This window comes from Rhinopithecus roxellana, chromosome 15 (assembly GCF_007565055.1).
Source record: "Rhinopithecus roxellana isolate Shanxi Qingling chromosome 15, ASM756505v1, whole genome shotgun sequence".
Lineage (NCBI taxonomy): Eukaryota > Metazoa > Chordata > Mammalia > Primates > Cercopithecidae > Rhinopithecus > Rhinopithecus roxellana.
Window position 1 is genome coordinate 54,861,760 of NC_044563.1, and position 13,091 is coordinate 54,874,850.

Consider the following 13,091-nt stretch of genomic DNA (forward strand, 5'->3'; position numbering starts at 1 on the left):
AGCTACTCTTCAGGCTGAGGCAGGAGGCTGCTTGAGCCCAAGTTTGAGGCCCAGACGGGGCGACAAGACCCTGTCTCTTAAAAAACATATAAATAAATATATATATTATATATATAAATATATATACACCATATATAGAGATGTATATGTGGCAATTTTATGAATAACTGGGATACAAAAAATAGGTAATGCCTGAACTAAGTTATTAACAAGGACTAAACTTACAGTTAAGTTCTTTTTTAAGAACCAACCAAACCAAAAACAAAGAGAGCATACCTTACCGTACATTTAAAATGTGGGGCTCAGAGCCAAGGTTGGGGGTCTGGCCTTAGCTTCAGCCTAGCTCAGGCATGGGGTGTCCTTGACCACGCCCACAGCCCCGCCAGGCCACGCCCTCCCGCCCCGCCTGCCTGGAGCGGCCCCTCCAGCCAGGCATCCATTTTAAGAGACGCTGGTCTCCTTAGGCGTGAAGCTTGGATTTGGGTTGGGACTTTGAAGTCTCGGTAAGTAAATGTGCCCAGTTCCGTGCTTCCTCCTTAAGCAGCACCAGAAACAGGAAGTTCTATTAGTATTATTAGTCCGCAGCCAAACCTGAGGCCCTTTGACGTCGCTTGCTCACTGTGTCGGGTCGTTTGTGTCCCCTCTCGAGGATTACGGGCTTGGACCTCCTGTTCAGTATCTGACAGTAGCGGCTTCGTGTATTGTCTAGTTTTCTAGTTGTTAATGGCGAACGGGATAAAAGTCTGCTTCAGCTGTCCCAATCCTGGCCGGCAACCCCAGGGTTTTGACCTCATGAGCTGGGGAATGGCGGTGTCCTCTACTGAGATGAGACAGATTGCAGGAGGAATCTATTTTAGGGGAAAAAACATCAAGGGTTCAGTTTTGGACATATTACTTTTGAGGTGCCTGTGAGAAATCCAAATGGAGATTTCAGTAGACTGTGGGATATATACGTGTAGAATTCAGAGAACAGGTCTGGGAAGGAAACAGTGTTTATTGATCTCCCCTTAAATATTAGGAATTTTCATGTAATCTTGGCCACCCTGGCTGGTGCTTAGACACAAAGTATCTGCAGGTCTGTGGACAATGGTGGTGGTAATTATTCTGGTTAAAAAGCTGCCTTTTATTCAATATCCGAGCAGCTTACTATCCTCCCATAGAGTGTTTTGTTCGTAACGTCTGCCCTTGGACACCCCAGTATTTGCAATTAGTCACACCAAGTTCTATATATATGCAGTAGTTTCATCATTAACCAGTTGAAAGTTTTTTTTTTTCTCATTTCCATTGTGATTTTTCTTTGACCCATGCATAGGTTTTTATAAATGTGTTTAATTCCCAAATGCGGAATTTGTTTTACTGATTTCCAGTTAAATTGCACTGTAGTCAGAAGATATATTCTTAAGATGTCAATTAGTTTATTAAAACCAATTGTGATCATTTTTGATAAATGTTCCATGTCCATTTGGAAAAAAGGTACACTCTGCATTTGTTGAGTACAGTGCTCCATAAATGTTAAGACTAGTTTGTTACTCAAGCTTTACAGTCGTCTGTATTCTTACAGACATTTTTTCCTGCGTATTCTGTTCTTTAAGAGGTGTGCTAAATCTCCTACCATGATTATGCATTTGTCCATTTCTCCCTTAGAGACTAGGTGATTGGGTATTGTTATGGTTTTGGTGCTGCAAAATAAATAGAACTCGAATATAAAATTTTATTTTGTATATTGCTTTTGATTCTCAGCAAGGCAATATACTTCTATAGAAGGGTGCACCCTTACAGATGGAGCAATGGTGAGCACACACTTGGACAAGGGCGGGGAAGGGGTTCTTATTCCTGATGCGCGTGGCCCCTGCTGGGGTGGTGTTCCCCTATTGGCTACTGTTAGACCGCACAGGCTAAACTAATTCCGATTGACTAATTTAGAGAGAGTGACGGGTTGAGTGGTTTGGAGGGAGTCAGGGTGGAGCAGGTAAGGGTGGAGCAGGTGATCAGGATGAGTCAGGGCAGAGCTGGTAATCGGAATGAGGGTGGAGCAGGTGATCGAAAAAAGTTGCTTTACGAGGAAGTTAAAAAGTAGAAGGCAAAGAATTGAACATACAGACATATTAATTCTTTGAAGAGAAATTTAGAACTCCTATCTAATAGTACCTACGAATTGCAAATTAAAAAAATTTTTTTTTTCACATTATGAAATGTCTGTCCCTCTTTGTCTCTAGTATTGCTTTTATGCCTCAAAGTTTACTTTGCTGGTCATATAGAGAGGCAGATTGTATTATCTGACTCCAACTCTCCACCTTTTCTTTAGTTACGTTCTTTGTGTTCACACCTTTTTCCGTGTGACTACTGTGACCGACCACCATGAGGTGACCTGCCCTGATTGTTGACTTTGGGATCGGCTGTGTGAACAGACATCCCATGAGGCAGACGTTTGAAATGGGCTTGTATTTGGGACTTACTCTCTTGGACAACTTCCAGCACCATGAGAACATACCCAGGTCAATCTGGTTGAGTGACACATGAAGCAAAGCCAAGTCACCCCAGTCATTCTAGCTGAGGCAGAACAGATCAGCAGATCAGATAGCCCATTAACTCAGATGTGTGAGCAATAAACTCTTACTGTTAAATGTGGAACATACGCTCTAGGAGGTAAAGACAGACAATAAACAGTAAACATCCTAAATAAATACATTATATAATATTTTATATAGAAAAAAAGAGCGCAATAGAGGAGTTAGAAGGAGGGAGCAGGTTGCGGTATTAAATAGTGATTAGGGTTGACCTTGTTGAGAAGGGGCCATTTGAGCAAGGAATTGAAGAAGGTGAGGTAACTACTACTTTTGAGGGTGAGATAGTAATTTAGGATTTCTTCCTTCTTTGGGCAAATTAATTGGGACAGAATACCTAATTCTTATATTGGGGATGCTGATGGTATTCCATGGGGCTGGTGAGAAGCTGCGGGGTGGTTGGTGTTGCCTACCAACTGCCATCTCTGGCCTCTGTCTCATAAAGAGGGTCCAGGATGGGAATGTGTGATATTCTGAGTGAGAGGGATTAACTAGTTTTCATATGAGGCCAGTGTAGGGACTAAATGCTGATTTTTTTTTTTTTTTTTAATCTTGCCCAAATTCCTATCTAAGGGGTCTGAGGAGTCATGCTCTGCAAACCATAAATTCTCATCAGATGGGTTTTATTTAACCCTAGAGTCATGCCCTACAAACCATAAATTATCATCAGATGTGTTTTATTTAACCCTATATATCATGGTTTACTTTGCAACCTGACTCTGGCATAACAATACAAGACAAAAAGGAAAAAATATTTACCCCAAAATATGTTTCTTTGCCATATTTTGAAATGGTCCTGCAAAGCTGTTTTGTGTATGGGGAAGGAGGGAGGCGGGGAGGTGGGGAGGCGGGGGCAGGGGGAACATTTGCGTCTGTAAAGAATCTCTGTTAACAAAGCTAGATCTTTTTCTTCCAGACCCTTCCAATCCTAAAGAGATTAACTAAGATCTGAATAGGAAACATTTGTCACCTATGGTCTCTAAGGGCAGCCACTATAAAACTTCAAAATAAGTTTGATCTCCACAATCTTTATCTTAACCTGACCATTCCCTTTCTATCTATCCCAGGTCTTTAGACAAACTCAACAAATGTCAATCAGAAAATGTTTAAATTTTTTTTTTTTTTTGAGACTCTAGGCTGGAGTGCAATGGTACCATCTCTGGTCACTGCAACCTCCGCCTCCCGGGTTCAAGCAATTTTCATGCTTCAGCCTCGCAAGTAGCTGGGATTACAGGCGTATGCCACCACGCCTGGCTAATTTTTGTATTTTTAGTAGAAACTGGATTTCACCATGTTGGCCAGGCTGGTCTCAGACTCCTGACCTCAGGTGATCTGCCCGCCTTGGCCTCCCAAAGTGCTGGGATTATAAGCATGAGCCACCGCGCCTGGCCTGATTATACTTTTCTACTGTCACTTCAAGATGATTTGCAAGGAAATGGAAGGCAAATGTATGTGCCCAGTTCCTTTTCTTAAACTGACTCTCCAAGATCTTTTTATTTCAATCTGTTTTTTTTTTTAAAAAAAACAAAACAACAAAAAACTGTAGGTAGTCTTTATTTTCCCTGTCTTTTTCAGCTCCTTCCTGAATTTCCAAAATGTCTTCATTTATGCGCTGAGGCTGGGTTAATCACTCTATTCTCCATGCTGCCTAGTGTATTGTATAGATGTTTATTCTAGAAGTTATTACATTGTTATACTCAATTGCTAATATACATCTCTTCCACTATATTTAAATCTTGTCAGTGATAGGAGTTTTGACTTACTCATCCTTTTGCTCTTGACGCATAACCTAATGCTTGGTCATTTTAGTGCTCAAAGTGTGCTGAATGGATAACAGTTATTATATTGAAAGCCACCATTCAGTTTACAATATTTCCAGAACTAAATTCACATCTATTGATTCACTCAATAATCCCCACAAACTGTATTGATAAGTACCATTATTATTCACATTTAAAGATGAGAAAACTGAGGTACAGAATACTTGCATAACTTGCCTAAAGTTGCACAGCTAAATATGGCAAAGATGGGATATGAAACATAGGCAAGGCGCTCCAGAGCATCTACTTTTTAAATTATGAACTATTTAAAATATACAGAAAAATATAGCCCCATATATTTATAATTGTTAACATCTTCCAATATTTGCTTTATCTTCTTTTAGATGAAGTACTTGAAAGTGAATTGCAGACACCATACATTTTACCTGTAAATACTTTGTGTGAAACTCTAAAAAAGGAATTTTTTTTTTTTTTTTTGAGACAGTCTCTCTCTGTTGCCCAGGCTGGAGTGCAGTGGTGCGATCTTGGCTCTCTGCAACCTGCGTCTCCTGGCTTCAAGCGATTCTTCTGCCTCAGCCTCCAGAATAGCTGGGACTACAGGCGCACACTACCACGCCTGGCTAATTTTTGTATTTTTAGTAGATGGGGTTTCACCATATTGGCCAGGCTGGTCTCGAACTCCTGACCTTGTGATCTGCCCGCCTCGGCCTCCCAAAGTGCTAGGACTACAGGCATGAGCCACCACACCTGGCCAAAGAAGGAATTTTTTTTTACACAATGATATCATCATTTTCATACCTAAAATTAACAATAATTTACTAAACCAACTGAATGTAAATTAGTTAATATCCAAATTTCTACCAATTTCCTCCAGAAAGTCTTTTCACAGGTTCCAATCAAGATCTATACATCTGGCCGAGCGCAGTGGCTCACGCCTGTAATACCAGCACTTTGGGAGGCCAAGGCGGGCAGATCAGTTGAGGTTAGGAGTTCAAGACCGGCCTGGCTAACTTGGTGAAACCCTGTTTCTACTAAAAATACAAAAAATTATCCAGGCATGGTGATGCGTGCTTGTAATCCCAGCTACTCAGGAGGCTGAGCTAGGAGAATAGCTTGAACCTGGGAGGTGGAGGTTGCAGTGAGCCGAGATCACATCATTCCACTCCAGCTTGAGCAATGAGAGTAAAACTCTAAAAAAAAATAATAATAATAATAATCCATACATCAATTCATATACTTATAAAAATTTTCTTTTTTTAAATTTTTTATTTATTTATTTATTTATTTTGAGACAGAGTCTCACTCTGTCCCCCAGGTTGGAGTGCAGTGACCTGATCTCGGCTCACTGCAAGTTCCACCTCCCGGGTTCAAGCCATTCTCCTGCCTCAGCCTGCTGAGTAGCTGGGACTACAGGCGCCCGCCACAATGCCCGGCTAAGTTTTTGTATTTTTAGTAGAGATGGGGTTTCACCATGTTATCCGGGATGGTCTTGATCTCCTGGCCTTGTGATATGCCCGCCTCGGCCTCCCAAAGTGCTGGGATTACAGACGTGAGCCACCGCACCCGGCCAAGAAATTTCTAATTAAGATAGAATTTGCATACACTAAAATTCACCATTATTTAGTGTATAATTCTGCAAGTTTTGACAAATGCATGTAATTGTGTAAGCACTATCAAAATATAGGACAGAGGCCAGGCGCGGTGGCTCAAGCCTGTAATCCCAGCACTTTGGGAGGCCGAGACGGGCGGATCACGAGGTCAGGAGATCGAGACCATCCTGGCTAACACTGTGAAACCCCATCTCTACTAAAAAAAAAATACAAAAAACTAGCCGGGCGAGGTGGTGGGCGCCTGTAGTCCCAGCTACTTGGGACGCTGAGGCAGGAGAATGGCGTGAACCTGGGAAGCGGAGCTTGCAGTGAGCTGAGATCCGGCCACTGCACTCCAGCCTGGGTGACAGAGCGAGACTCCGTCTCAAAAAAAAAAAAAAAAAAAATATATATATATATATATAGGACAGTTTTTCTCCAAATCTGTAGCCTGCCTTTTTATGTCTTAAGAATGTCTTTTGAAGACTAGAAGTTATTAATATTGATGAAATACAACTTATCTGTTTTTTCTTTTATGGATCATGCTTTTGGTGTTATACCTAACAAATCTTTGCCTAAAGCAGGGACACATTTCATCTATGTTTTTTTCTATAAGTTTTATAGCTTTAGGTTTTATTTATTTATTCATTTAGAGACAAGGTCTCATTCTGTCACCCAGAATGGAGTATAGTGGCCCCATCATGGCTTGCTGCAGCCTCAACTTCCCCAGTTCAAGTGATCCTCTTGCCTCAGCCTCCTGAGTAGCTGGGACTACAGGTGTGCGCCACCACATCTGGCTAATTTTTGTATTTTATGTAGAGATGGGGTCCCACTATGTTGCCCAGGCTGGTCTCAAACCCCTGGGCTCAAGTGATCCTCTAGACTCAGCCTCCCAGAGTGCTGAGGTTACAGGTATGACCTGCCGCACCTGGCCAGCTTTAGATTTATATTTCAGTCTGTGATCCATTTAATTTTTACAAAGAATGCAAAGTTGTGGGCCGGGCGCAGTGGCTTATGCCTGTAATCCCAGCACTTTGGGAGGCTGAGGTGGGCAGATCTTTTGAGGTCATGGTGACATGTGCCTGTAGTCCCAGCTACTCAGGAGGCTGAGGCAGGAGAATTGCTCCCAGGAGGCGGAGGTTGCAGTGAGCCGAGATCGCCTGCCACTGCACTCCAGCCTGGGCGACAGAGGCAGACTCTGTCTCAAAAAAAAAAAAAAAAAAAAAAAAATGCAAAGTTGTAGATTGAGGTTCATTTGTTTTTGGATGAATATCCAATTGTTCCAGAACCATTTGTCAAAGAAACTGTCCTTTCTCCATCCTTCATACTTCTGTCAAACATGAATTGACCATACATAGATGGGCCTTTTTCTGGAACCGGTATTCTGTTTCATTGATCTCTATGTCTGTCTGTTTGCTGATTCCACACTGTCTTGGTAACTGTAGCTTTGTATTACGTCTTGAACTCAGGTAGTTTGAGTCAAAATACATTATTTTTCAAAATTGTTTTGGCTAGTCTATTTCCTTTGCCTTTCCATATAAATCTTAGAATTAGCTAATTGATTTCTACAAAAAAAAAGTCCTCAGAGATTTTGATTGGAATCATGTTGAACCTGTAGATCTGTTTGGGGAGAATTGAGATTATAACAATATTGAGTCTTCTAATCCAAGAAAGTGGTACTTAGATTAGAAGACTCAGTATTGTTATGAGTCTTTACTTGAGTCTTTGATTTCTTTCGTGTCTTGTAGTTTTCAGCATGCAGATCCTGCACATATTTTGTTAGATTTATACCTAAGTATGTGTTTGTTACTATTGTAAATCATCATTTAAATTTAATTTTTAAATACATGTTTCATCTTGGAATAATTTTAGATTTACAGAAAAGTTACAAAGATAGTACGGACAGTTCTTGTATACTCTTACCCAGTTTCAGTTTCCCCCAGCATTATCCTTTTACTGTGGTTCATTTGTTAAAACTAAGATAACATTAGTACATTACTGGTAACTAAACTTCAGATATTATTCAGATTTCACCAGTTTTCCCATTCATGTTTTGCTATTTCATGATGTAAATAGTGATTTAAAATTTTTACCTTATATTTGTTCATTCCTAGTCTATAAAAATTTTTGATTTTTGCATCTGGTTCTACCTTGCCAAACTCATTAATTCTAAGTGTTTTTTTTTGGTAGAATTTTGGAGATTTTCTACGTAGATAATCTTGTTGTCTGCAAATAGAGTTTTATTTATTTATTTCTATTCTTTATGCCTTTTATTTCTTTTTCTAGCCTATTGCACTGGCTAGGACTGCCAGTACAGTGCTGAACAGGATTGGTGATAACAGACATCCTTGCTTTGTTTCCGATCTTAGAAAAAAATCATTTAGTCTTTAGAAAGCAATCAGTCTTTCACCAGTAAGTGTGAAGTTAGCTATTAGCTTTTAATATATTCTCCATACAAAGGCATAATATTTGCTATTCCTAGTGTGCTGAGGGTTTTTGTCAGGAATGGAGTTAGAATTTTCTCAGAAGTATTTTATGTATCTATTTAGATGGCCATATAGTTTGTCTTTAGTTTGATAATATGGTTAATTAAGTTTATTTATTTTTTTTGTTTTGTTTTTGAGACAAGGTCCCACTCTGTTGCCCAGGCTGGAGTGCAGTGGTGTGATCTTGGCTCACTGTAACCTCCATCTCCAGGCTCAAGCAATCCTCCTACCTCAGCCTCCCGAGAAGCTGGGACTACAGCCATGTACCACCACACCCAGCTAATTTTTGCATTTTTTTTTGTGGATACAGGATTTGGCCATGTTGCCCATGCTGGTCTTGAACTTTTGGGCTCAAGCAGTCTGCCTGCCTCAGCCTCCCAAAGTTGTAGGATTACAGAATTGAGTCACCATGCCTGGCCCCAAGTTGATTGATTTTTGAATGTTGAATAATCTTTGCAGTCCTTAGGAAAACTACACTTGGTCAGTATGTACTGATGTATGTTAAGAATTTTTGCATTTGGATTCGTAAGGGATATTGGTTTGTACTTTTATTAGGATATCTTTGTCTGGTTTTGGTGTCAGGATATTGGTCACATAAAATAATTTGGAAAGTCTTCTGCTGTAAGAGTTTCTATAGAATTGGTATTATTTCTTCTGTAGATGTTTGGTAGAATTCACCAGTGAATCCATTTTTTTTTTTTCTTTTTCTTGATGGGAAGGCTTTTTAACAGCAAATTCAATTTACTTGATAGTTAAAGGGCTATTCAAGTTTTCTATTTCTTCCTGAGTGAGCTTTAGTAGTTTTTGTCTTTCAGGGAATTCGCCCATTTCATGTATCTATAGAATTTATGGGAATGAAGTTGTGCCAAATTCTTTGTTACTCTTTTGATGTCTCTAGGGTCTGTGGTGATGGTTCTCTCTTATTACTGATATTGATAATTTGTGATTTCTTTTTTTTTTTTTTTTGAGACGGAGTCTCACTCTGTCGCCCAGGCTGGAGTGCAGTGGCCGGATCTCAGCTCACTGCAAGCTCCGCCTCCCGGGTTCACGCCATTCTCCTGCCTCAGCCTCCTGAGTAGCTGGGACTGCAGGCGCCCGCCACCACGCCCGGCTAATTTTTTGCATTTTTTAGTAGAGACGGGGTTTCACCGTGTTAGCCAGGATGGTCTCGATCTCCTGACCTCGTGATCTGCCGGTCTCGGCCTCCCAAAGTGCTGGGATTACAGGCTTGAGCCACCGCGCCCAGCCGACTTCTTTCTTTTTTAATCTCCTTAATGATCCTAGTCAGAAATTTATTAGTTTTGTTGGTCTTCTCAAAGAACCAGCTTTTGATTTCATTGATTTTTTTCCCTATTTTTTCTATTTATCCATTGTTATTACTCCTAATCTTCTGTTAACTTTGTGTTTAATTTGCTCCACTTTTACTGATTGTCTGAAGATGGAAACTGAGGTTATTGATTTTGAGATCTTGTTCTCTCTCTCTCTCTCTCTCTCTCTCTCTCTCTCTCTCTCTCTCTCTCCATGCCACCATGCTCTGCTAATTTTGTTTTTAGTAGAGATCGGGTTTCTCAATGTTGGTCAGGCTGGTCTCAAACTCCTGACCTCAGTTGATCTGCCCGCCTCGGCCCCCCAAAGTGCTGGAATTACAGGCGTGAGCCACTGCGTGTGGTAAGTATGAATAATTATATATCAATTCTCAAATATGTAAATGTCTATGCTGATGGAAGAAACAAAAGGAAACAGAGCTTCTAAGAATTGATTTTTATTAATACATAATGTTTGTACTTATTTATTGTATACATGTGGTATTTTGATACATGCATAGAATGTGTAATGGTAAAATCAGGGTATTTAGGATATCTATCGCTTGGAACATTTGTCATTTCTTTGTACTAGGGACATTTCAAATCCTCTAGCTATTTTTAAATATGCTGTATATTGTTACCTGTAGTCACCCTACTATGCTATCAAACACTAGAACTTATTCCTTCTCTCTAACTGTGTGTTTGTACTTATTAACCTACCTTTCTTCATCCCCCCACAACTCCATGTCCTTCCCAGCCTCTGGTAATGATCATTGTATTCAGCACCTCCATGAGATCAACTTTTTAAGCTCCCACAAGAGTGAGAACATACAGTATTTGTCTTTTTGTGCCTGACTTATTTCACTGAACATGATGACCACCAGTACCATCCATACTGCTGCAAATGACAGAATCTCATTTTCTTTTTATGGCTGAAGAGTATTGTATTGTATATATAAGCTCATTTTCTTTATCCGTTTGTCCATTGATGGACACTTGGGGTGGTTCTATATCTTTGCAATTGTGCACAGTCCTGCAATAAACATAGGGGTGCAGATATCCCTTTGATAAACTGATTTCCTTTCTTTGGATAACTACCAGGTGGTGGAATTGCTGGATCATATGGTTACCACAATATTTTAATTTTTTGAGAAATCTCCATATTGTTTTTTATGGCCTGTACTAATTTATGTTCCCACCAACAGTGTGTAAGAATGCCCTTTGTCTTTGCCACCTTCTTGATTTTTTTTCTTTTTGATAATAGCCCTTCTAACAGGGGTAAGATAACATCTCACTGTGCTGTTGATTTACATTTCCCTGATTATTAGTGATATTGAACATTTTTTCATATACCTGTTGGCTATTTGTATGTCTTCTATTGAAAAATAGAAGGGGTTTGGTGTGTTCTTCGTTTTCTAGTTCCTTGAGGTGCATAGTTACTTATTTGAAATCTTTTCTGCTTTTGATGTAGATGTTTATTGGTATAAGCTTCCCTCTCAGCATTCCTCTAGTTGTATCACATAGGTTTTAGTATGTGTTTTTCATTTCATTTGTTTCAAAAAATTTTTTTCTTAATTTCTTCATTGACCAGTGGTCAATCAGGACCATATTGTTAAAATAATTTCCATGTATTTTTACAGTTTCAAACATTTCTCTTGTTACTGATTTCTATTTTTGTTTTCCATTTTGGTCAGAAAAGATACTTAATGTGATTTAGATTTTTACAAATCTGTTTAGACTTGTTTTGTGGCCTAACATGTAGTCTATCCTGGAGAATGTTTTATGTGCCGATGGGAAGAGTGTGTATTCTGTAATTGTTGGATGTAAATGTTCTGTATATATCTGTTAGGTCCATTTGGTCTTTGTTTTCTTTTAGCACTTGGAAAGAAAAGTTTTTCTTTCACTCCATCCTCTCCTATCGTGTAAGATTTCTACTGAGAAATCCACTATTAGTCTGATTGATTTCTCTTATATGTGACTTGATGCTTTTCTTTTGTTTTTGGAATTCTCTTTGACTTTTGGCAGTTTGACTATAAAGTGCCTTGGAAAAGACCTTTTTGGGTTGAATCTATTTGGGGATCTTTGAGCTTCCACTCTCTGGATGTCTGAATCCCTTGTTAGACTTGGGAAGTTTTCGGTGATTATTTTATTAAATAGGTTTTCTATGCTTTTCCCCACCTCTTCTTCTGGAATATCCAAAATTTGAGTACTTGGTCACTTAATGGTTTTCAAAATGTCATGTAGGGTTTCTTTATTCCCTCCTTTCCTTCCCCTCCCTCCCTCCCTTCCTTGCCTCCCTCCTTCTCTCTCTCTTTCCCTCCCCTCCCTTGCTCCCTCCTTCCTTCCCTGCCTGCCTGCCTTCTTTCTTTTTTGAGATGGAATCTTGCTCTGTCACCCAGGCTGGAGCGCAGTGGTGCAATCTCAGCTCACTGCAACCTCCACCTTCCAGGTTCAAGCAATTCTCCTGCCTCAGTCTCCCAAGTAGCTGTGGTTATAGACATGCACTACCACGCATGGCTAATTTTTGTATTTTTAGTAAAGACAGGGTTTCATCATGTTGGCCAAGGTGGTCTCGAGCTCCTGACCTCAAATGATCCGTCCACCTTGGCCTCCCAAGGTGCTGGGTGTGAGCCACCATGCCCTTCCTTCCTTCCTTCCTTCCTTCCTTCCTTCCTTCCTTCCTTCCTTCCTTCCTTCCTTCCTTCCTTCCTGCCTCCCTCCCTCCCTCCCTCCCTCCCTCCCTCCCTCCCTCCCTCCCTCCCTCCCTCCCTCCCTTCCTTCCTTCCTTCCTTCCTTCCTTCCTTCCTTCCTTCCCTTTCTTTCTCCCCTCCCCTCCTTCTGTTTCTTTCACCTTACTGGGTTACTTCAAATGACTTGTCTTCAGGTTCTGAAATAATATCTCCATATTGAATTATCTCATTCAGATTCTGAATTGTTTTTCTGATTTCTTTGTATTATTTATCTGTGCTCTCTTGTATCTCATTGGGTATATTTAATATTGTTATTTTAATTTCTTTGTAGGCATTTCACACATTTCTTTTGCATTGGAATCTCTTGCTGGAGAATTATTATATTACTTTGAAGTTGTCATGTTTCCTTGCTTTTTCATGTTTTTTGTGTCCTTATGTTGATATCTGCACATCTGCTGTAACAGTTGCTTTTTATAATTTTTTGGGTTGGCTTTCATAGGGGAAGATTTTTTTTTTCTTGTAGATGTATCTATAGACTTGGTTGGGTGGGGCACTTTAGTTTTTATTTTGGGTTCATGCAGTAGTATAGTCTCCCTAGGATTTCTTTGACTGTAATCAGTGTCAGTAGTGTCTATGATTTTCTCAGTGGTTTAGGCTGTGGTTGTTAGCACAGGCTG

General features: G+C 40.0%; 1 protein-coding gene across 1 annotated transcript in view; it reads left to right on the forward strand.

Moving 5' to 3' along the window:
* The first annotated feature begins 441 nt into the window (after positions 1-441).
* The window catches only part of GDPD4 (glycerophosphodiester phosphodiesterase domain containing 4), an 84,682-nt gene continuing 72,032 nt past the window's right edge, over positions 442-13,091 (forward strand). Inside the window, exon 1 of the mRNA XM_030918510.1 lies at positions 442-503. The gene's annotated coding sequence lies outside the window, so the exon portion shown is untranslated. The remainder of the gene's footprint in view (positions 504-13,091) is intronic.